Here is a 26,496-nt window from a genome sequence, read left to right as displayed (position 1 = left end):
CTGCACACTAGATGGCAAAAGGTTGTTGATAACGAGGGTGATTACATTATTGATTAAAAATAAAAACGTGTTAAAAATTTATTCGTATGAATTTAATACGAGGGCTATCCAGAAAGTAGATTACGTTTTGGAATAAAAAAAATAAACAAAGTATAGGAAACAAATTTTATTATATACAGATGAAAGCCACACTCAAATACTACTTTTCTACATAGTCACCATACAAATTAAGGCATTTATCGTAGCGATGTACGAGCTTGGAAATTCCTTCGTCGAAAAATTCGGCCGCCTGCGCCTTCAACCACTTCGTTACCTCTTCTTGCAGCTGTGCGTCGTCATCAAAACGCTGCATAGCCAGCCACTTCTTCATTGCTGGGAATAGGTGGAAGTCGCTCGGTGCCAGGTCGGGACTGTACGGCGGATGAGGAAACAACTCCCACTTAAAAGATTCAAGAACTTTACGAGTGACATTTGCCGTGTGGGGCCGGGTGTTGTCGTGAATCAACAAGATCTTAGAGCTCAACATTCCTCTGCGCTTGTTTTGAATTGCTCTTCTGAGTTTTTGGAGAGTTTGGCAATACCTTTGAGAGTTTATTGTAGTGCCTCTTTCCAGGAAGTCCACCAAAATTACACCTTTTCTGTCCCAAAAAACAGTCGCCATCATCTTCCTTGCCGACATTGTTTGCATGCATTTCTTGGGTTTTTGGGGAGAACTTGTGTGCCCCCACTGCATTGATTGCAATTTCGTTTCACAGTTCACATGTTTCACCCATGTTTCGTCACCAGTAACGATGCGATCGAGTAAAGAGTCACCATCCTTATGGTAAGCGTCCAAAAAGTTCAACGCTGCAGCCATTCGCTGATTTTTGTGGTCCTCTGTCAAGATTTTTGGAATCCATCTTGCACAAAACTTGTGGTAACCAAGCTTTTCGCTGATGATTTCGTGCAACAAACTTCGCGAAATTTGTGGAAAACTCAAAGAAAGTTCCGTTATTGTGAAATTTCGATTTTCACGGACTTTAGCATCGACTTTTTCGAGAAGTTCGGCGGTCACTATGCTGGGTCTCCCACTTCGATCTTCGTCGTGAACATTGGTTCGGCCATTTTGAAATCTTATGACCCACTGACGCACTCCACCTTCAGTGATAATGTTGTCCCCATACACTTCACGAAGCTGCCGATAGATTTCTATCGGTTTACAGTTTTTTGCAGTCAGAAACCTTATTACTGAGCGCACCTCGCGGGATTTTCAATTAACGCAGACATTTCAAACCGTCACAGTATCTGAACGGAGCACAGCACGAACCTCTCACTAGCACGGCTAGATGCAGACTGAGCTGCGCAACGCTCTGACCCCAAGATGGCCGCGCTAGCCCCGCCCCTAGCGGACACAGACGGAAACGTAATCTACTTCCTGGATGGCCCTCGTATAAGAAAGCGACATTACTTTCCGGTCCCCTATTATTTTAGTTTTAATCCTATTTTATTTCATAAATATTTAAGGCTTCTAGGAACACAGAGATAATTTTTGTAATTACTTAACCTAAACTTCTGCGTAACCACAGAGATTTATAATATGCATTATAACCTTACTAATCCAAAAATTGCTAACGTAACAGCTCATAAACAGACATAAAAATTTACAAAAAATCGAATACAAATATTTCAAAAGTCTGAATCCCTTAAGTTAAATACAGAGAGACCTGAGGGCAGTAAATGGAAATAAATGATCACCAAACTTGCGTAAACGCAGACTCAACGCCAGAAGTGTTAACTATAGACCATCTTCGAGTGCGTTTCTCCCAGTGACACTGCACATTCGGACCCACACTAGTGGAAATGGGGCTTTAAGGCCAGAATTACCAACTCTACGGAGAACGCAACAACTGTGATCAATGTTTGGTTTTCGTATGGATTAAAGAATAATGAGTGGAAGAAGCATGCATCAATCTCTGCATGACTCATTTTGGCCCTGCTTTAATCTGATGGCCTTATTATTGTTTTAAATAATAAGTGTATATTAACTTCTTTGAATCAATCTAGTTACGCTAACACAAAGCAGTATCAGGGAATTTCCTAGTTAATACTGTAGACAGATACTTTCCATTTTCCACTATATCAACAGCTACTTCAGTTCTGGAGACTGAACTGGCTGTTTGCATGTGATTTTAATGTTTGCCCCCCCCTTTGTGCTCTTTTAAAAAAACCTTCTACAGTCTAATGAAATAATAACTTCCTATTCCTACCGCAGATAGCTCTCGAGGGCTTTACCACAATGAATAACTAGAGCTTGAGATAAGAAATTAACAGCAATTCTTAAAGCTCAGCTAACTAAATGAATAGCAATAGATCTCCAAATTAACCGAAGCTGTATTAATGAAGAGAATTTGTAAGTGACATATAATATTACGTTTTTCTTGTAATTCTTAAAGATTTTGCTGCATATATGTGTCCAAGCGCACAGAAAGTTCGTTAACAATTTCTCAGACTGCTTAAATCAATGTGAAGGAAAAGCAAAAAGTCTGTAAAGTACATATTTAGGAAAGAAACAGAATAGTTTAGTTTTGCTATTTTTATTTTTATTTTTTTTTCTGAAAATTTCAAACTTGCGCTACAAACCATTTATAACCAATTTTAACTAAACGATAAAAATTTTATTATTGCAGTTGCTATACACAACATTGTATAATGAATGACGTATCCCTAAAGTAAGTATTAATGTGTGTTTTTCTAAGCTTTTCTATAATATTAAAACCACTTAAGTGTAAAAAGAAGCTTATTGTGTTACCTAAATTGGGAAAAGTTTTTATATCCGTAAATTTTTATTCCAAAATAGATTGTAACTTTCTGTTTCATCTGGGGTTTCAATTATCCAAGATGACATCGACCCGTATGACCTGGGATAATAGGGGTTCTTTTGTATTAATAATAATCCGCTGAATCGACAGTTGGTTCTTAAGCTGGGATGAAACACTAATAGAGCTTCTTACCAATGTTGACACAATTGTTGTCTCATGCCTAGAGCCTGACACTTCCCCTTTTCTTATTTACATTATTGGAATTAACTAAATATCGCTGGACCTAGTAAATTGCATTCAATTCTTATTTTAGTTCTTTCTTGCTGTGTACATTAATGCAAGCAATTGTAACTCTAAACTGAAACTCTAATTGTCTACTTTAATCTACTGGTTTTGGTTACGCAAGGTGCCGTGGCAGTTATCACCAACACGAAAATAAATAACTATTAAACAATTAAATAAAAAGTAGCAAAAAATTATTTGAACAATATTTGGGAGTACAACTTAAAATAGTTTAGAACCCCATAAATTTAAGAGTAACTATCTTGAGAACAAATTTACACATTTGGCTTAAAACGGTTATTAACTTAAAATTCAAACTGTCTGTAAGGTAAATTTTAATTTTATAACAGTTATTTTAGTTCGGAAAATCGTTCCTATCAATGCTGGTTTCTACTTACAACTCCCTACCAGAAAGAATTTTTAGAATCGCGTTGAATGCAAATGAGTTAGAAGAAGTATTTAAGGAAGGTTCAATTAACTTCGTTAGAAAGTGCTTGGAATCCTTAGTAGCGAGGGTTTGCCTTCGGGCTAAGTTACTCTTGAAGCTGTCACGCTCGGCCATATTATTACGTGCCTTTTGATATTCGCCGGCTAGTTCAAATTAAAGGGCCAACTACGTTAGATAATTGTGTTTAGCTTAGGCTAAGTCTCGTTTAGATAGTTATAGTTTAGTTTCTTATTCTGAGTTAAAGCCCGAGTAGATTCTTCTCGTAAGCTCGAGAAGGGGCCGACTGGTTATTCTTATTTTGAGTGAATTAAAGGGCATTTTAACTTTTCTTGAGCCTACGCTTTAGTTGTTTGAACTCAGCGATAAGTTTACTAGGTTCCTCGACGTTCATCTTAGACAAAAGAGGGAGGAACCCTACATGTTAAACAAATGAGAAACATTCATAAGTATTCTAATTCTTATTACAAAATTTTAATTTATATTTTCATTTAAAAAAGGGTTTCCATTTCACGGTCAAAGAACAACGTAGGAGCAAACTTTAAAAAGGAGGAACACTTTCTGAAGCAGGAATTAACCTACCTTCCCTTGTGCGTTAAGTTGTGATTAAAGAATTCTAGTATTTAAACTTACTCTCGTATAACTGATAATTGAACAAATTCTTGGGTTGGAAGAGTTATTCCAAAAGAAACCACGAAGAGTAGAAGGTCGTAAAATTGAAATTTTTTTAGCTGTTGGGAAACTAGCACAATTGTCCTACCTCAAGTATTATAAGGTGTGTTTAATGGGAACTTGAAAATCGATTTATTAAACTCGATTTCTACTAAGATGACAATATTTTATACTAAATTGAGATATTATTTAGCGCACTCATTATCTTAACATTATAATACTATTATTTAATATTAGTTATTATAAAAAACACTGTCACTTTTTCATTACTTCGTTCCTCTAAATATATATCCATTTTTTTTAAAAACACTTGTTTACGGCTGGGTTTTTCAAGACAAAAGAAGAAGCTGTTAAATAGCTAAATTGAATATTCTCTTAATTTCTTTATGTGTAACAAATACCAAGGCCGCTTTTAACTCTATCTCGTAAAACACTGTTTCAGTACAACGAGGTTTCCTACGAGTCCTGAAAGAGCTTTAAATTTACAATGGCTCCCTGAAGCACAACTACATTCGAATCTAAATTTTAATAAGGGCTAAATTTACGATTATTTATTATTATCAGCTATAGAATTTAGAAAACTGATGTGGACCACAAAATTTCCTTGCAAAATTCCCATTTGATTTCAAACATAGTAACGGAATGGTTTGACCTGTCAGATGACATAGTTTGATTGAGTTATTGAATACTTTCAAACTTCTAAGTCGGTAGATTGATTTATTTGAAAGTTCACATCACTGTGCCCGGGATATTCAGGGGTTGGACAATAAAGTTAAAATCTTAGCGAACATAACAAGCCGAATTTCAAGCCACGTTGCGGATTTCCTGTTGAGAACTCTAAAAGAATTCGAATTTTTTCAGCAAAAGTGAAGTTTACATTTTCAGTAGTATTAGTAGAATGGTCTTAAACGTTAACAATTATAGGATATACATAGGAGGTATAATATTTCGCAGTTCGAAAGAGGATAAACTCTGGGTGATAGTCTGGTATCAATACAGAAGGTTTTATGATATATCAAAGTCTATCGAGGCCACGATATGCAGGGTCTTATAGTTACAGCCAAAAACAATGTAAGGCGAAAACGTCGGGGGAGAAAACATCATGGGAGGGAAAAAAAGAAAGAGAAAACATCGCAGTTCTAAAACACCATAGTATAAAATATCGTGGTCAAAAATAAAGCGATTCAAAAAGTTCGCAAATTAAAAACATCGTAGTCGAAAATATCGCGGTAAAAAATAAAGTACCTACAAAGCATTGCACATATGGCGTTTTCCAGGTTTTAAAAGCTGTAATTGCATTTTCGCTTAATGATTTGGAAGCACAAGAAGGAAAGAGGGTGAAAATGTTAACGACACTTCAAGAATTAAAGGAAACAAAACAAGATATAATGCTCACTAAAACAATAACAGATTAACAAAAGTGAAAGAAAATAATTTGATAATTAACTAAGCAAATTGTATAGAGCCTCATGCAGTTATTTGTCTTCCTTTTTTTAAACACTTTTATGTTGTATTTTTCATGAAAAATTATCAGTAAAACTGTATAAAAATGATTAATTTATTAATAACCCTTGTTAATTAACTATGTAAATTTAAAAATTCTATTAAGTGCTTTAAGTTGCATTAAATTTCTACTCATTTTCAATTTTTAAATTCTTAAGTTTCCTTCTTATATTTTCAGCAGAAATTTATTAGTTCTCTCAAAAGTACGAAATACAGAAGTAAAAATATCCCTCTTTCCAATCTCGCGCTCCCAAATCATTATGCGAAAACGCCGATGTTATCGTCATGCGATGATTTGTAGGTACTTTATTTTTTACCACGATATTTTCGAAAACGATGTTTTTAAACTGCGAAGTTTTTGAACCGCTTTATTTTCAACCACGATATTTTGTAGCACGATGTATTAGAACTGCTGAGTTTTCTCTTTGCTTTCTTTTCTCCCGCGATGTTTTGTACCACGACATTTTCGCCTTGCGTTGTTTTCTCCGGTGTCGTTTTCGTCCACGAATTTTTTGCCGAATGGTTTTTGGTCGACACCGGGTTTTTATATGCATATCTCTTAAAAAGAAGAGGTTCGGCCAATTGAAGAAATTTCAGAGTTTACCTCTGAAATTTATCTGAAACGCTGGGTAAGAAAATGTTATCTGAAGTTATCTGGAAACGCTGGGTAAGAAAATTAAAAATAATTGTATTAAAAAAATAAAACAATGACTACTCATGGTAAAGTTCAATATTCACTTAGACTAACTTGTTTCTACAAAGACTGTCTATCAGGAGTTCAAAGGTTCAATACTCATGGTCAGATTACTATAGCAAGCTTTTAGTAAGCATCCACGTTAAACGCTAATTTTAATGCAAAGTTTGAACGGTAGACAATATAAAATATGTATTCTTCATCACTGAATCCCCCTTCACGATCTTTTCCACTTAATGAGAGAGTTTATGAGTACAGAACTCCTTCAAAGGCGTACAATTCCAGACCACTCCATGCACAGATTGAAGAATGGTTATGGACCGAAGATTGTACGGCACAGATTATCGTGGAAGTTTCTGAGACTGGTAATTTTTCTGTGTCACATTACTCTTTAAGTACAATTGAAGTATTCGATCAGACCATGTTAAAATCTCCCGGCTTCGAAACCCGGAGAAGGCATAGCTTTAACTGTCAGTCCCTTTATAGGAGCCAACGGTGGCCACCTATTAAATGCTTCTATAATAAAATAGAGGAGCAAGGCTATTTAACAGAGTGCTCGGCCATTAAAAAAAATTAATCTCGCAACAGCCGAAGTGTTGAGAAAGTATTACACTTTAAAGAAGCAATTGTTTTAGTTTCGTTGTCCAAGCCTCGTAAATCTGAATACAAGTGAAAAGATAAATGCAAAAAAAATCTGCTAAGATATTTTAGTAGAAAAGCTTTAGCCACTAGTTATAACTTGAAAAATAATAAATAGATAAAAGATACGAATAAACTGATCATTAAAATTTATATTTGTTCAGTTTGTAGAATTTATTTACTTACTCAAACTATTACTAACTATTACTAAGTCAGGATAGAGTCCATCAATCAATATATTCTAATTTAACTAACGAATTCAACTACTAATTCATTGCAGCAATCTTGCAAAAGAAATGTGCTGTTGCTCATTAAGAATTCGAACTTAATCTTATATCGAAAACCAATCGTTCTGTTATTTAACGTTTTCTAATTTGAAGCAAAATGTAAAAATTACAAGCAAAAAGCGTAATTTTTCCTCACCAGACATTTCCCTATCCATTAAGTATGTATTAATATAACGTCCTTTAAAAATTGTTCGTTCAGTGCTTTATTTTCTAGGAATGCATCCTCAGCATTAACCGAGCTATTAGACTTCCAGCTACTTTTTCACGTAAAATACTTCACGTGGACAGTATATATTTTCTTGTTATTTTATTGTAAACAGTTGCGTTTGAGAAAAATGTCATGACTCATGTTTGAGGATTATGCTTTATTTGATATCAAATCTAATGCTTTAGAATATGAATTTATTGCTTTCCTGTTTTTTGTACATTGTTTCTCGTACTGAAGTCAACTCCCTTTTTTCTGCAAACGGATTTACTGAAATTTAGTGGATAAAAATATTATTTCTTATAATTATGCGTGTTTTAAATAGTGGTTTCCTAAAACTGGGCCGCGTTTTAATATATTAAAATGACTATATAACTTTAATAAGCAATATTATACAAATAACGTTAATTGATGGATTTTGTACTTATTAAAAGCCTGAGGTTTTGTTACCTTGTAGAATTATTGAGTATTTTTGAAGCAAGGAGTACATGAAAAATGAGCAATGCCCTCGCCGGGACTCGTACCTGGACCTCTCGAGAACGCGCCGAGTGTGTACCGTTACACCACGAAGGTATGCTTCAAGGAGGGAGAAGATACCGTATAATCTTAACAGACTGAGAAAAGTTTCAAGATACAAAAATTAGTTGCTGCTAAACGGAAATTTTAGATCATCGTTGCATTAATTTTTTTCAACTTTAAGATTTATCACAGTTGATCGTTCTCATTTCTCTGTCCACGAATCTGAAATTTGACTACTAATATGCTTTTTAGCAACATTTCTGCGTAAAATACTCATTATTTATTTATTTATTGGAGACAGTACAAAACTGTTTCTGTTAGTAAAAGCCAGTACAGACAACATAGCATAACAAGTTGGGAAGAGGATGCCACTATCAAGGACATTGAAAATTGCCAGTTTTATTCCAAAATGGGATTTTTTGCATGCGAATTTCATGATCCAACTAAATGCAATCTTCGGGTACTTCATTAAATAGTTTTAAAATTAACTGAAGTGAAGAGAATAGCTTTAATATTTTTCAAAAAAATTTTCTCTCATTAAGTTATAAAAAAGGGGGAGGCATCTGTGTATCTGGAATTTTTGCTTCTTTCAACAATGATACATTGCATTATTTATTATTATTACTATTAGGACTTAAGCACTTAAATCAAAATAACGAGTCTGAATTATAAGGGTTATGAACTGAAGTATGTAAGAAATCTGATACGCAATCACATTTTGAACGGATATTAGTTTGGCACAAAGAAACGGGCAATTTTAGTTTTGCTCCTAGTTTGTATTTCTTTATATATTTATTTCAAGACGCAACTGCTAACTGCACATGCAGTCGTATTTTTAAATTTACTAGATTAATTTATATATTTCTCCTTGGTATTTACATACTTCTGTATGAACTGAAATGATATTAACTTAAATAGGCTGAGTGGATTCGTTTGGAAACTAAAAAAAAAAAACCTTAGTTTTGATCTCAGATTAATAGAATATATAATAATCTTCAGATGATTTTTTTAATAATTTACATTACTTAAATACATATTGCACAAGTCGTAAAACTTATTCAGTTGACAAGAAGGCATAGGTTATTTAACCTATTTAGAAAGCATTACTATATCCATCACTGTTTAACACCCCAGCTGCCGTAATAGAGAAACTGCTAGAGTTGCTGCTGCGACGTAATATGTTTCGTCACCAAGTCTAGCTCGAGCAAGAATCCGCAAGTTCGGTTTTGACTTTTGAGTCGAAATTATAAATGAGAACAATGGTTTTCATTTCCCTCCGATCTATACCAAAAAATAACCAACGAAAACGGGAAATCGATAAAGGATGTTAAATATTGATAATTGTTAATAGCGTCTGTAGATTATGACCCTCGAAGGAAGATTTTTTCCCTCCTGGAAGTCAAAGTTCAGACTTCCTTTTTTATATGTTTAGAATTTTGACAGAAATGTTTAATTTTTTAATACATAAATAATTTTAAACATAAATAATTTTTTTATGTTTAACATGCTAATTTTATAAAATTAGGCGAAGCAACAACCTTGTGTTTGGCGTAGATTTTAGTCAAGGCGTTATCGATTTTGAGCACAAATTTATTGTTTCGGTTAAAGCTCTTATGACTATATCTTTTTATGTAACATACATTCGAAAAATAAAAATATAATGTAGGACATGAATTATACTTTGAAATTAAAGGATTAAATACCTATATTTTAAAAATTATGTATTACTAATCTTAAGGATAATCCACACTTCGCAGATCATCCATTAAAAAAATCGCAGTCAAGAAATTACTCATTTCTAACATGTATAACATGCGCCGTTTTAATTAAGAAATTCCTAACATCTTAATTACGAACTCTGTTATTACACTCGTAGAGAGGAAAAAAAAAAAAAAAAAAAAAAAAAAAAAAAAAAAAAACAACGCACCAAGAAGGAGTTATCCGAATGGCACAAAAATCGGTAGAAGTGATGTACATGTACAGAAAAACAAATGATTACAGTTTGAGAAAAATTGGATGATTTATTGAAGTCACAGAGCTTTATAAAGTGAAAAAATCAGTAACGCGTTTCTCCACCTCTGGCCTTTATGCAAGCAGTTATTCGGCTTGGCATCGATTGATAGAGGTTGTGGATGTCCTCTTGAGGCATATCGTGCCAAATTCTGTCCAACTGGCGCGTTAGATCGTCAATATTCCGAGCTGGTTGGAGAGCCCTGCCCATAATGCACCAAACGTACTCAATAGGAGAAAGATCCGGTGACCTTGCTGGCCAAGATAATGTTCGGCAAGCACTAAGGCAAGCAGTAGAAACATGTGCAGTGTGGGGGCGGGCATTATCTTGCTGAAATGTATGCCCAGGGTGGCGTGACATGAAGGGCAACACAACGGGCCTTAGAACTTCGTCGACGTACCGCTGTGCTGTAAGGTTGCGACGGATAACAACCAAAGGGGTCCTACTATGAAATGAAATGGCACCCCAGACCACCACTTCTGGTTGTCGGCCTGTCTGCCGGAAGACAGTCAGGTTGGTATCACACCGCTGTCCGAGGCGTCTCCAGACTCGGCTTCGCTGGTCATCGGGGCTCAGTTCAAAGCGGACTCATCACTGAAGATCCAGTCAGTGACATTCCAGTGCAAATGAGCCCGACATCACGGCAAACGGGCTTGACGTTGTACAGAGGTCAATGGTAGTCGGCGCAAGGGTTCGCTGTGACCTCAGTCCCCTTTCCGTGAGCCGTCTATGAATGGTCCTTGCAGTCACTGAAGCACTAGTTGCACGTAGAATCGATGATATTGATGCATCTGGGGCTGTGAGTGCCGCTCTGACGATTGCTCGGTCTTCACGTTCTGTCGTTTCTCTAGGCCTACCGCTACCGCTTCCTTCTTGACGCTGTGTGCGGCCATGGTTCACCCATTCCTGCCAACATCGTCTAATAGTGGCATCGCTTCTGCTCAAATGCCGAGCTATTCGCCAATAAGACCAACCGGCTTCTTTGAGGCCGACTACACGACCTCTCTCAAATTCTGACATCTGCGCATATCGTTCGCGCACCTGTATGCGAGGCATAGTTACTGTCTACCAGAGTACACGAAATGAAATTCGTGAAGAATTTAAGACCTGGAACCGTAATTTCTCCACTTAAATATCCTGCCAGTTGCGCAGATCAGATGCGCTGTAGCGACAACCTTTCATTCATTGGCAGTTAAAATGTAAAATTTTGCATTTTACGTCGAAACCTGTATGCATATCAATTTGTGTCCAATTCGCTATATATCTTGTTTGTTCAACTGTTACATTTTCTCCAATCTGTCAAAAATATCACATGTAAACAGGGATTTTAATGTTGAATAAACTGTAATATCTATTTTTATAGAATTAGAAGCTTCAAAAATCCTCTTCGACTTAAGTACTTCAAATTGTTTCGAAAGAAATATTAAGTACGCTACCGAGATCGTTCAATAATCTTTTTTTTTTCACATTTGAAGAGGTTTTTCTGAAAACAAAATTATATTTGTATTGCTTACTGAATGAGCTATAGCTACAGAAATTCAGTAAACGTAAGGGTATATAAAAACAGAATATTGATAATTGATATGATGTAATATAATATAAATATATTTTAGATGTTCTATTTTTTATATGGTGTTCTTTTGAATAATTCGATGAAGTATTACGGTTCGTAAATATCTTCTTCTTTTCATATTTTGGCTCTTTTTTTGGCGCTGAGCCCAAATATTTTTCCGTCCCTTAATGCAAGTAGACAAAGAAATCGTTTAGGTAGGAGTCTGAAACGTTAGGAACAAGCACACCTACTTCGAAACATTAAAAATAGATCCATTTTAGAACAATAAAGAAAAGTCTAGTAATCGCATTATCTCTTCTTTCATAAATAAAATAATGTTTTTTTTTGGCTAAATTGAAAGGTATTTAATGCTTCGGAATCAGAATTGCTGACCAATTAGAATAATGAGAAATATTGTACTTTGTTTCATGACTAGGAAATGAACGAAGTTCTAAAATAATATCTACTTTTCTGGACAGCAAACTACGTCGGGGTGCGACTAATATACTCTGCTAAAAATATTAAAAAAAAGTCACTTTTTTGATAAAAATACGTACGTTGAAGTCATCTTTGAGGAAAATTGCTGTGGATGTGTCTACGTAGCCTTAAAAACGTATGCCACCACATGTGCTTCACTGGATCCAAGTCGAGTGAGCATGCCATGCCATGTTACGGAAACAGGGTCATTATTTAACTTGTTTTTTGAACAAATTTACTAACGTTGAAAACAATGCTTTGAATGTGTAACGAAGCTATATTTCAATATACCTAATATGTCATTATTCTTTGATGCACAAACTGATGGCTATAATTCTCTTATGCTAAGGGAAAATAAGCAAAATTAAAAAAATAAAAAATCTGAAAGGTTCCAGACTTTAAATTACATCCAAAGGGGCGTTTTTTTAACGTTTTGTGTGTTACCTTTACTTATTAAATGTCATGTTCTTTATACTTAAACCATAAAATTCAGTTCAACAGCAATGTCGCAAAATAATTTTAAAATGAGCATATCTTTAGAATTTCCGATACACAGTTCCGCACACTGGACATAAAAAGGTTCCCCCCCGTTGAGTATTGCCATTGCTTGCTTTTAAATCGTTGAGTTTGTTAATCAAAAAGTCGTTGAAGGTTTACAAAATATGTACTCGATAATAAAACAAATTTCAGCTTTCAGATGCCCATATTCGCAGTAGGATTACGCCATTCAAAATTGGATGGCTCTAGGAACCGTTGTTTTATCGCAATGCGAGAAACATACATTCATTTGTGCAGATTCTTTATTATTTAATTTTTTCAAATATAATGCAGGGCGATAGTATTTGGTGGCAACGATTTGAAGAGTGATACAACCTTTTAAAGTTTTCAACGCAGAATCGCAAAACGAAAACAATACTCTTTCAGGGATAAAGCCCCTTTGGACTAAAAAAGTATGTGAAGATTAAATGGAGGAAAAAAAAAAAAAAAAAAAAAAAAAAAAAAAAACGAAAGAAAGAAAAAAAAAAAATTTGGTAAAACGTTCTCAGATTGAAGTACTATAGCAAGATCTTTCGATCCTCCTATGTTCAGCATCAAACTGAAGATGTTCATACGTTGGTTGAAAGATGGCACATCGTTATTGTTACAGTGACACTTTTTTATTTTTATGTAACTATTCTCCAATAGTTTACAGATAAATTTGAATTAAATTCCATAATCCCTTTCAAGAAGCACCGATACAGCCTTATCGGGTGGTAGAATTAGGGGTAGCAAAATTTTTAGAGTGGGCGGCAGAGTGTAAAGAGACAAAGAGAGCGGAAGGAAAAGCCTAGCCTCAGCTTTGAGCTTAGTTAACTGTTTCATCATCCATAAATTAACAAAAGTTTTAAGATTATTCTTATGATAGAAAATTTAGCATTATCTTGCAAGAATATCGAAGGGATTCTCCCAAAATGCTTTACTGACTACCCAGACTACCTGGCAGCGGACAGTTAAGCGGTTTGAAATCCTACTGAATAAGCAGTGAAATCTAGTTCCGATTAAAGACTGGGTACTCTTTAATAGATTACAATCCACCCTAAACAATCGTAGACTAATTATTGCCTTAGAATAGGGTTTCTTAAACGTTTTTCTGTCGCGACCCACTTTTATCATTGAGATTTTTTCGCGACCCCCCAGGACTTCATAATATTTACAAAAATTGTTTGGGACTAAGTATTGCGCAAATCTGACACACGCGTGATTGAAACTGTCAATTTTTTCACTTGTACTGTAATATACTATCGCAGTTTTAAGTAATTAACTTTAATTTCTAATTTTAAAACCTAGAACAATGTGAAAATTTTAAATAAGTAACAGACGAGATGACAGCGTCACGTGCAAAGCAAGGTAAATTAACGTTTATACGAGTATTATAAAAAGAATGCATCGAAACGTTTTCTTTTTGTTTTGGGGGTCTGTATTGTCTTATCTTTATCTATTTTCAGATACACTGTGTAAAATATTTGGCAATTGCAAAGTTATTATAATAAGTTAAAGAAATATCAAAACTGCTAAAATTTTTGGCAACCCCCTGCTGCAGGTCCCGCGACCCACAGTTTAAGAAACCCAGTTTAAGAACAGAAAAGCAACAGGTATGCAAAATTCCTTGATTTCACTGATGACGGATAAAATCTCTGGCCTTTATTCAAGTGAACGTCTGATACTCATTTGCATTACAATAGCTTTATTTCCCTAGGAAATTAAATAATACGTTGTAGTCGCTGCAAATTTATTTTTTACCACAATATGAAAGGGAATTGCTGAAATTATGTTTAGAAGATTACATTAAAGTTATAAGGACGATAATTATGACGACACAAAATATAGCTGATACAAATTATTGAAAAGGAAATTTAATGACTGTAGGTTTAACTGAGGGGGCAGGTTTTGGTATAAATATTTTTATTTTTATTATTTTTAATACGTGCATTTCTTTTTAGTAATAAAGCAGTAACTATAGAATTGCAAGTTGTATAATTAACATGATACCCAGACTTTTGGTTTTCATGCAAGAATTAAATTCAGACCTTCTTGCTTCTGTTTAGTTTGCTTTTTCCCTAAGTAATTTCAGTGTGCTATAATAAAATATATGAAATAGAGAGAATGACGCCTATCAACGGAAGAAATGGTACTGAATATATTTTAGCCAGATTTAAAATAAATTAATTACTCTAAAATCTTAAGTACTTTTCTTAAAGCTAAATATCTTAAACGTACTATTTCTTCAGCATTCTACATCTGTTTGGGAAGGTGTTGCGTTCGATTCTCGATAGGATAGAGTTAAGGGTTAAAAGTTGGAGAGGGGCAAATAACTTACTCTGCAAGTTGAGGCATTTCTATTGTGACAGCATAGCTCAAATATAACTAAACCTTTGTGCGCAAGAAATGAGAGCAGTCTGTTTAAGTTATTTTTTCACTCATGAAAATTCGTGAACGATTGAACAGTATTCAGAAATGTTCAAAAATTTAATTGCAATGGTTGAAGAAAATCAATTAAAATCAGTCCCAAAATTAAAATCCGTCTGTTACCTTATATTTTGTATTATAGTTTATAAGATGTTTCTCCCGCCTTCTTAGCGTTCTTTCGTGGTGTAGTGGTCTGTACGCTCAGCGTGTATTCGAAAGGTCGGTATTTCAAGTTCCGGCCAGGGCATTGCTCATTTTTATGTCTCCTGTTTCCAAAAAATCCTAATGTCTCTACAGGGGCGCCCGAACTAGAAAAGGTGGTGAATGATGATTTTTCACCACCAGGATTTGGCGATTGGGTCCCCTAATCCCAAGTTGCCCTTTAAAAGGGGAAGTATATAAGGTATTTCTCCCGCCTTCGCTGTGTAGTGGTCTGCACGCTCGGCGTGTATTCAAGAGGTCCGTTGTTCGATTCCCGACAAGAGCATTGCTCATTTTTCAAGTCTCCTGCTTCCAAAAAATTCTAATGTCTCTACAAGTTCTACATTAATAGTTACTAATTAAGAAGAAGGGTAAAATGGTATTAGTCACTAGTGTGCCTGAGCAAGAAGCCCTTTCCCCTATGGAATAAAGTTAAAAGTTTCGAAATATTATTAAAGAAACTAACTTATATGATATATAATTTAAAAAAAAATTATGCAATGTTTATTTATTTGATAATTATTAATTTTTTTCTTTCATTTAGTTATCAAGCAGAAGAGTTGAACCTGTTTTACATAGAAAGTTCCTATAGTTAGTAGGAGTCACATGGTGCCAGTAGTAAGTAGAAAGCATTTAATACAAAATGAACATAATACATTTACAGAAATACAAAACGCATTATAAAGGTACATGCAAAAGCGATAACCAAATATGCAAGTATATTATTTTTCCATAACAATTCTGGAATTTAAGATGGCCAAGAGCTGTTTCTTGTTCGTGTCATCGTTATAGTTATAATCATTAATCCGGATTGCCGGATTGTTGAGACTATTCTGCCTCTTAGGAAATCTTTTTTCAAGATGATAGTAATGCGTACGCAGTTGAACAATTTTTAGTTCTTCCTTGATATTATTATTCCGAATATACTAGGGAGAGTTAGAAATCTGCCGGAGAACATTGTTCTGGGTAGTTTGCAACTGCTTTCTGTTGTGCGATTAGAATAGACCCAGACTGGACAGGCATAACATAACATGGGCCGCAAAAGGGATTTATAGATGAGAAATTTGTTGTCAATAGCAATTAAGGAGTAGAGTTTAGCTTTATGCGCTCGAAACTTCTGAATAATAGAATACATATGTGGGGACCATGTGAGGGAATTAGTGACGATCATCCTAAGATAAAGGCCCTTGCTTAGCCCAGGGTAGTGCGTCTTTATAAAATTTCGGTTTTTTCTCGATCTTCTTTTCCGAGTAAGTAGAATAGCTAGACTCTTCTCGACATTCTCCTGATCTTCCATTTATTTAGCTAGGTCTGAAGTCCTGTAAGTGTTGGATAAGGTGTGGTGTATTTAATTATGGCAAAGCACACGAGGGCTATCTGCCTAAGGGGAGTGATGCCTTCGTGGAGGACTTTCTAAGGGAAACTGGCTCGTATAACACGTTACACATGCGGAAAACCACGAAAACGCCCATGCAGCCAGCCCGTTCGCGGGATTCGAACCTCGGACCGAACTACCAGTGTTCAGCGACTTTACCGCTCGGCCGCTGAAGTGTTGGATAAGACTAACAAATGCTCTTTAAGCAAGGATCAGTGTATCATTACCACACATTGCTAGTGTAGTTTTGGGTGTACAATGGAACATCGTCCACATAAGTATTAAAAAGTGTGGGCCCCAATAAGGACCCAGCGGGATTCTAGACAAAATTGTTCTGCGCGTGTTTTCGTTGATGTAAAGCGGCGGAGAAGCTTACTTTAATTAAAACATATGTACACTTAATTTTAGTATGCCTATTAAAAATGGAAATATCATACATACATTTAAAGCTGATATTTTAAATGAATTAGAACTCAAGTATGAATATTCTTCTAGTTTCATATGATATATTGTAGATTAAAGTATGATTTAAATACCAAAGATATGCGTAGCGTTTTAAAGGAATTTTAGATAATATTTGGAATTCGTTGAATTCTCACTTTTTAAACTCTGTGATTTTATAAGAAAACTCTATGGAAAATGAATGAAAATTGTTTTTTTATTAGCAGTGACATGTCATATTTCAATGCCCAATTAACAGATATATGCAAACTTGCATATTAGAAATTATTTGGAGCTTAGGTAAAAAAATGAAGATAATTTGGTTAAATAACTTTTATCTTATGATACAAGCTTGATAAAGACGATGTACAGGTACAATAAAATAATAAAATTATTTATTTTAAAGCAGAAGTTGTTTTTACTATTATCTTTCCCTCACTGACTGGAAGTTGTCTTATCCATTGAATAGCATTATTTCCATGAATTTCACAGCGGTATGAAAGAGAAAAAGTTTATTCTTTGCATTATGGTTACCGCATTTAGTTGCTATACCGCATGGTTGCTAAAACTCATTTGAAAAATTGTGAAGGAGAAAATAAGTCTCTAAACGGATAAGAAAAGCATTATTTAAGGTCATAATAATATATGTATAAACATATTAGGTAAGATAAATAAATTAATAAAAGACCGCCCACCAGATGCTAAGTGGACAAAACAAATGAACATTAGTAGCTTGACTCTGTTGGTTAGTTAACTGATTAAGGCAAACACTCGAGGTGTAACTATATAAAGGTTAGGTTAGATTATTTGAATATGGCAAAGCACACTAGGGCGTTCTGTTAAAGGGGAGTATGCCTTCTTTTTTGAATTAAACTGGCTTGTATTCACATCCATATGGAGAGAATCAAGAAAACCACTACGTAAAGGAAAAGATGCCATAAAAAGGAAACTTTCTAATTGAAACTGACTTGTGTTCCCGTTACACATGGGAAGTACGAGAACTCTACTCTATTCACCTGGACTTGAACTCGGATTAAATTACCAGGATTCAGATGTCTTGTCCGCTTCGTTATAGGTGAGCAATTCGATCTGGGCTTCATTCCAGAAGCAAGTTATCTACATGGGATTAAGTAAGAATGATAAAAAATTACTGAGCTCAACACCCCGGCACGTAGCGACAATAACGATAATACCGATTATAACATTATTACGTATTTTCTTTCAAATAATAATGTAAGACTACAAAAATGTTACTTTTCCGCTGAAATGCTCTAGGAATGAGTAACTCTTTGAGGATTTCAAAACCGATTTATCATTAAAATAGCTTAATGTAAAATGTAAGAGGCAACTTTAATGTAAAAATTGATCAAATGAATTAAAATTTTTACTCAATAACATTCTACAAAATAGAAATAATGCATTGTTGAAAGTCTTTCTCCAAAATTACATATTGTAGGTAAAGTGCATGCCCCTTAAATGCAAAAGAAACCATACTCGTGTTAAACGCATTATTTTAAAACAATGGTTAATATAAATAATGCATGTCAAAAAGGAGACATGGTCAGTCTTGTCAAAGCATATCTTACCAACAAAACATGTTTTAAAGTCAAAAGAAAGAAAACCTAGGGAAGATGATGATAGTAAACAGAATAGCGGAATTATAGTTTATGGCCGAGTAAGTATCAATGCAAAAGTTTAAGACATGATGATAAGAAATTTCGCATCACAATGCAGATCAGTACTAACAGATTATCGTTATTCGCTCAGTTAGTCATATGTTATCTATGAACAAAACTAAAACACCACGAAAACCTCATGCATCAGAAGATACATTTAATAAAATCTCAGGGCATTAATATTGCCGTACATAAATAAATTCACATTATTTAATCATTTTCCAGCAGAAATCGGAAATATATGAAATCCAAATCAAAAGTGCTCTTTGCACTCGATCATAAAGCAGTACTCAAAGTGATTTAATTATTTCGAATTTAAATAAAATTTGCTTAATGCGAGTTAGTTTAATTAGCAGGCATTTCGAATGCGTAGCTGAAACAACCTTATAACAAGAATAAAATAACGAGGTATCACAAATGAGTGGAGAGTAAAATAATCCCTTTCTCTTCCCCGAAATAATTAAGATATTTAATTACTGTTGTTTCCTTTGAAACCTTAGATGTTTGTCGTTCGGTACTTTTCGGAATAAACACCATCAATTTGTACGCATTTCTTCGGACATACATCCACTCTTTGAAGCCCTAGTAAAATTGACTGTCCTGAGTTATCCAACTATATCTGGACTCCCTTGATGGCATCCTGTTGAACGCATTTCCTCGCAGGAAATCTGATTTTCGAGAAAATCGAGAAGTCAGTTAATACTAAATCAAAACAAAGGAATGTTTCAAATTAATTGTTGAGGCTAAACTGGACAACAACATCCTGGTTTTGAGTATTACTAACAATGGATTTATGGTACTGGCAGGGAAGACTATCCGGACGACGTAGCGGTCTATCAGAGGCCGAGCGATAAAGTCGCTGTACACTGGTAGATCGACCTGGGTTCAGTTCCAGGTAGACGGGCTGGCTGCACGGGGGTTTCCGTGGTTTTTTTCCTATGTGTAATGTGGATACGAGCCGTTTTCGATTAGATATTACCCAAGGCATCCCTTCCCTTACGTAAATAGTAGCTCTCGTGTGCTTTGCACTAATTAGATGAACCAAACTTAGTTTTCAGTTAAAAAAAAGTAACGAAATCTGAAATTTTTACATTATTCCAGTGAAGTTAAAAGGAGTTTTAGATCGACTCTTTTAAAGACTCAAGGCACATTGTGGTGTATTCTGACTATCATAAAATAATCTAATGCTAATATTTATAATAATAGCTAAATATTTAGTTTATAATAGCTAAATTTATATATTTATATATGATTATAATAGCTAAGTTTATAATAGCTAATATGCTATAATAGCTAAATATTTAGTTTCTAGATTTTCCACTCTATTAGACAATAACATTTACACCATAAAAAATTCAATAGAGTTTGTAAAAAAGGTTAAAAACATTTCTCCTAGTAATTTACTTTTGATGTAAAATCATTTCTTTGATGTAAAATCATTATTCACCAATGTCCCAGTGGAGGGTGCATTAAGATGTCTAGAAACCAGACTTAGCGAATTTCATTTCTCTTGCATCGAAATTGATGAGCTCATTTCTCTCAGTCAACTCTGTTTGAAACAAACACATTTTGTTTTCCAAAATAAATATTACAAGCACACTGAGGGATTAGCCATGGGAAGCCCCCTCAGTCCCATCCTGGCTGATATCTACATGCATTATTATGAATCAAAATTGTTTGAAACTTTAAACTTCCCGGCATGGTTCCGCTACGTAGACGATACTTTTACCCTGTTTGAAGGTAATAAAGATGATTTAAATAAAGTTCTTTCAACAATGAATTCTATTGATCCTGCTATTCAGTTCACTTTTGAACTTGAGACTTGCAATTCTCTTCTGTTTCTCGACATTCTGGTCACACGTAACACATCCAACTTCAGTACTACAGTTTACCGTAAACCTTCATCGGTTTGCCTTCCACCACACTTTAAATCATGTCATCCGACTAAACAAAAGTTAGCTTCATTTTATTCCTATGTTTTCCGTGCTCTTCAAGTTTGCTCCTCCAAACTAGCCCTTGATGAAGAACTAAATTATTTAAAAGCAATAGCTATTGACAGGGGCTTTTCACCCAACATTATTAATCAAGCAGTTAAAAAATTCTCATCTCAACACACTAAAAGCCACACTCTTATTTTAGGAGATTATAAAAATTCTGTTGTCATTCCCTTCTTTCCATCAATTAGCTATAAAGTTGCACATATTTTGCAGAAATTTAACTTTCGGGTTGTTTATTCTCCCATCAATAAAATTCCAACTTCTATACTCAAGGACCCCATTCCGGATATGAATTCCTGGGGTATTTATAGGATTCCTTGCCAGTGTGGTTTAATTTACATTGGCCAAACTAAGAGAGCCTTAAAATTTCGCGTCAAAGAACATGAGGCATATGTTAGAAAAAAGGAAACACAGAAGTCTTCTGTTGCTCAACATTGTTGGTCCGAAAATCACACTTTCAATTTTTCTGCTGCCAAAATTATTCAAAAAACATCTTCCATTGGAGAACTGGATTTTCTAGAGGCATTTCACATTCATAAAAATCTTTCTGTTCTAGTTAACGATCCTAATTCCAATCCAAATTTGCCTTCGGCTTTTAGAGAAATTATGTTTTAGTTCTGGTTTCGCCAACAGATGGCGCCACTTGCTTATTCTTGTCCAGGCTTTCTTATCTTATCTAATCATTATTTCCTATCTTGTTCATTTGCGGTTTTGCAGCTGAAGATGATGGTTCGGTAAAACCATCGAAACTAGTCCTGTGAAAATTTTGTAGGTATAACGCTGATTTTTGTTGTTTGACTTCTGAATTAGAATCTAATGCTGCTTGATAATTAATAATTTTTTTTAATCTTTCGCTGAAATGAATTACTTAAAATTGCTTCTCCGAACTGGAACACTGACTGTATTTAAATTACAGAATTGAATCCACTCTTTTCTTTGAACAGAAATAAGAACAATAAGATGTAGAACAAATTAATCGTTTGTTAAAAAAAAAAAAAAAAGACAAAGTGATAGTAACACGTAAAATATTTTGCGAATGCTATTGGCCTATGCTTGTGATTGTACTCTGGGCTATGCTCTTCGATGATCAGATAGTAAACTAACCGCTCAAATGCTCCAGACAAATGGCTAGCACATCACTGGCCGAGCAGTAAAGACTGAAAACTGGTAACTCGACCTAAGGTCGAATTCCCGCGAATAGGTTGGCTAGATAGGGTTATCGTGGCGTGGATAGGAACCTAAAACCCTGCAAATACTTAAACAAACAAGTGTCTGGCCATTTCGAGAAAGAAACGTCTAATGAAAATTAAAATATTCTCCCTACATTTTTCTCATTTAGTGTATATTTACTTTGCCAATAAAAAATAAATAGGGATACGTATTTCATGTAAAGGCAGAGTAAAATTTGCACTACACACATTTTGATGAACTCATTTTATCCTTGAAACAGGAATGTGATGTAATAGAGTAAAGAGCTCTTAAGATTACCAATTATGCCGCCCAAACGGTATAATGGTTAGGGTCGCCTGACTGCGATACCAACGGGCTCGGGTTCGAATCCCGGAGAAGGCATGGATGTAAAAATTGTCTGTCCCTTCATAGGAGGTAACGGTGACCGCCTATTAGGGGCCTCCATAATAAAATGGTCATCGCTTCTGGCCTTGTTAGTGGCCAATGTCGTTATAGGCAAGTCCCCGCCATTTGTAAAAAAAAAAAAAAAAAGGATTACCTTTTACTAAATCTACTAATTTTAGTAGTAGGGAGGAATTTCCATTTAATTTCATTTTTGGTAATATGAATTAAACTATTCTTTTCTAATATTTAGAAACAATGATGGAAGTTTCCAAACTTCCATTTTACTTCTTAGCAATGATCGTAATAACATTAATTGTTCTTCATAAAGTGTTGGAAATATGTGATCAAAATCTATAATTAGATACAGGCAATGACCATCAAAACTTCTCTTATAAACTCAAAATGAAGTAACAAAATTATCAAATTTCTCTCCGTTAGGCATAACTTTATGTGGTTGGCAAATGTGCACTTTTATTATTTGTTATCTAAACTGTCTTTTAACTTTTATTTGTATGAAGAAGTTACAAACTATGCTTATTTTCTGTTGTGTCTTTCTTTTTTTCCTCTCTCTTGCAGGTCACCTGAAGCTTTGAATCATGACGATAGAAGTGCCTTTCATCAGCAGTTTTGAAGACGATGCTTAAAAATGTCAGTTGCTGACGGCAATATATATGACTTTAGAAATAAATTATTTCACAAACAATAGGGTTTTAATCAAATATTTTTTTATTCTGCTTATGAGTTATGCAATTCATCCACACAAGCATTTTACAACAGCAAGAAACATTTTATCAGTTACTTTACCCGATACAGACACTTAAAAATCGCCTTGTTTCAGCTCATCTTCAAGTATATAATAAAGAAAATTTCAGTTACGTAAGCTTTATTTACTATCGAGGAGTAAAAAAAAATAATTAAATGCTCAGTTAGCTGTCACTAAACATTGAGCATAACAACAGACTTGGCTAGAAGGATTGCTATAAATTGAAATGACTGAAAAATATTTCTTTGTTTCTGAAAGAGAATAAATGTTCAACGAGAAGAAAATAAAAAAAGTTTGCAAAGAATAAACATAAAAAAGGCGTTGTCTGGTGAAGGAAAAGCAAAAGGAAGATTAAAATTAGAATTAAGGGAAGCAGTAGTTTTTTTCTTCTCATATTGTATACCGCCGCCTTTTGTTTAAATATAGCAGATGGGGTTAGATTTAGCTTTTGTTTCTAGATATTCACAGTTTGTCCCCTTGAAGAGGAGTTCATCATACATTGCGACACTGTTTTTGGCAACACTCCCGCTTCAAAAAGCGAAAAAAAAAAAGTAACTAAACGTACAAGTTCAGGAAGGAAACCCCTTAACTTCGCAATTTGTGTGACTAATTGAAGTCTGAAACTGTGCAGTTTGAAAAGGTACGAGACGAAGGTATTTGGAAGACTTTCAGTTTAGCTTAAGAGGAAATTTCAATGCGAATGATTCAGGCTAAAGAAAATAGATATTACCGATTCAAATTTATTAAATATGAAGAAGTTGCGCATTAAAAAACTAAATATATTTAAGATTTAAGTTCTATGAAATATTTGTATCAACATTAGATAAGACCTTCTATGTTAATAAGACAATTAATATTGTTTTGTATGTTTAATGGTAATAACTTATTTTGAAATTATTATTTTTGTATAATAAGCACTAGATGTCGTATAAGATTTTTCTGGTTTCATTTTTCTCTGGTAATTATTTCAAGGCTAGCCAAACGTTAAGTTAAACGTAAAGTGTTTTGTGATAGAAGACTATAAAAGATATTCTTGAAGCATATTCGTATCTAATGAGAAGAATTTCAACTATATTTGTGGCAAACAATATATTAAATCAATATGAAAATATTTTCTTACGATATAGTCCTATGTTCAGAAAGTTCAAGGAAAATGTTTGCAAAGTGTTTCGATCTGAAATCTAAAAAGTTATTTTAATCACCTTTAGTGTAATATTCATCAGAACACTCATTTGCTGGAAGCATAAGTATAATGCATCTTTTGACATCTATAATAAACTGGACGTCACATCGTTTCAAATAACTTGAACTGTCTGAAAATGTTTACCCCATAGAACCATCTTGATAAGAAAAGAACAACAAGCTCAAAGAGTGAGAAATATGCCAAACAAGGTGGTTAAAGATGACGAGGTCAAAGAAGTCCAAGCTGTTTTGTTCAAAATTAAAACGAAAGATGTTTTAATTTCGTTTGCACCCCAAGTCAAATCAATGTATCTTGTGTGATACTACTTCTTACACTGTTTCTATAAAGTACGCTAATTTCTAGTATCCAAATTTAATTATTCGACGGGATATAAATTTTCGTGACTTTAACACTAGGTTATTTTCAAGCAAACGCACCCCATTTTTCTAAGAGTTAACGTGTTTTTATATGCTGTTGGTATTTGTTTGTAATTATGCTATCAGAGTTCTTTTAATAGGATAGCTGACTGCTCTATGTACACCACTTTTGAATGGGAAAATTCTGTATCTGCTCTATAATTACTTTAAATATTTTGGCTGATTAGCTAGTCATGTTGGATCGTCACGAGGAACTCGTGGCTGAGAACCTTTTCGTTTCCACGCAAGAGGTTAATAAGCACGATTTAACGTTTGGCTAGCCATGTGAACATCGCGTTTACAGATAAAGAACACGTATTATATATTTTTATATGAAGTTTCATGTACTATTTCAAATTTTATTTCTTGGGTATATTGTGAAGAAGGATATTTTATGCATTTATTAAATGCTGGGAATTTTAGCAGTTAAGGAACAGAAAAATAACGGTAGTTAACATCCAAACTTCCACATGATTTATTATGCAACTGAATTCTAGAAATTAGCTGTAATGGCACTAAATTATGCCAGTGACAAAAATTAAAGAATTTCAAGGCAAATAAGCATTTTTAAACAGAAAGGCGTTTTAAACATTGCTTCAAATATAGATCTTATAGGCAGACAGTCATCATTTCTCCATTCGTTTCGTAATAATATTCAAGACTGTGTCATATGTATAAATGTCACACCTCACCAAAATTTGTGAAGAATGAGATTTCTGTATGTTCTCACCTATCCAAATTGAAAATTCTTCACTTCTAATATTTTAGCATATTTTTCTCTAATATTATTGTTAATAAACAGAATTAAAACGATTGCTGTTCGATTTCTCAAGATCTAGCACCCATACTGGCAAAACACGTCTATTTTCTTCCAGTAGCGATGCTGAATTCGCACAGAAAATTACCATTAAAACATCTCTATCATTATACTTTAATTTTAATGTACTTTATGTAAATGCTTGAATAAGGAACGAAGAACATAAGCTATCTTTCATAAAAGAAAAAAAAAAGTTAGTTCTTTAATTTACAATCATCTTAAGCATGTTTTTAAAACGCTTAACCATGATTGTTTAAAGATAGTTTCCTTCTTTCCGTTTCCTAGCTTGTTTTCACAAACTCTGGTCTTGAAAATAAGATCTCCTCTGGAACTGCTTTCTCGTTTTAAAGCGAAGAGAAAAACAGCAACGATTTATGCTCTTGTGATGTATGTACTTAGTCAAGTTCGCCAGAATTAGAGCACAGAAACATCACTCTTCATCCTGTCTCGGAAAAAAAAAAAAAAAAAAAAAAACTGCTCTAATTCATTGTGTTTCCTTGAGACTTTCTTTTGCACGCTAAAATTCGAAATGACCCTGGAGTTACGATGAGCAGCTTACTCCAAAACGTTATTCTTATTTTGAAAATTTCAACTATGTCTATGAAACAACAAGCTCGAATCTAGCCCAGACAAATAAAATGTACCGAGTTTTACTAGCTAATAAAATTTCACTCCTTTTCTTTTAGTCAAAACAAATATCGATATACATGGTGGTGTTTTATGAGGATGACGAAAATGAATATGTAATTATTACAACGGGCGAGGTTAAAATTGATGCTGGAAAATTTGTCACTCAGTTTTAATTACATTTATTCAAACACATACAGAGATCTGGTTTAGCATTTCTTAACGAAAGCATGGTTGGTCCATTATGCAAAAATTTATTCCTTACAATATACAAGTTTCGTTTTGAATTAATACAACGTTTTGCTTTTTATATGTATATTTATTTAAAAAATGAGTTCAGAAACTTATAAAGTATTTTCTCCCTCCTTTCCGCTTGCCTTCTTGCTGTAATCGGA

The 26,496-nt window shown here is 34.2% G+C and overlaps 1 long non-coding RNA gene across 1 annotated transcript in view; it reads left to right on the top strand.

Annotated features, from left to right (window-relative positions):
• The window catches only part of LOC118186763 (uncharacterized), a 71,346-nt gene extending 47,354 nt beyond the window's left edge, over nt 1–23,992 (top strand). The window contains exons 2-3 of the long non-coding RNA XR_015038477.1: nt 15,776–15,849; nt 22,872–23,992. This is a non-coding gene — a long non-coding RNA (uncharacterized LOC118186763). The remainder of the gene's footprint in view (nt 1–15,775; nt 15,850–22,871) is intronic.
• Nucleotides 23,993–26,496: the final 2,504 nt, after the last annotated feature.

Source organism: Stegodyphus dumicola, chromosome X1, assembly GCF_044657685.1.
Source record: "Stegodyphus dumicola isolate Sdum_Otavi_A_Nest chromosome X1, ASM4465768v1".
NCBI lineage: Eukaryota > Metazoa > Arthropoda > Arachnida > Araneae > Eresidae > Stegodyphus > Stegodyphus dumicola.
Note: the sequence above shows the minus strand (reverse complement) of the source record. Positions and strands in the feature narration are given on the sequence as shown.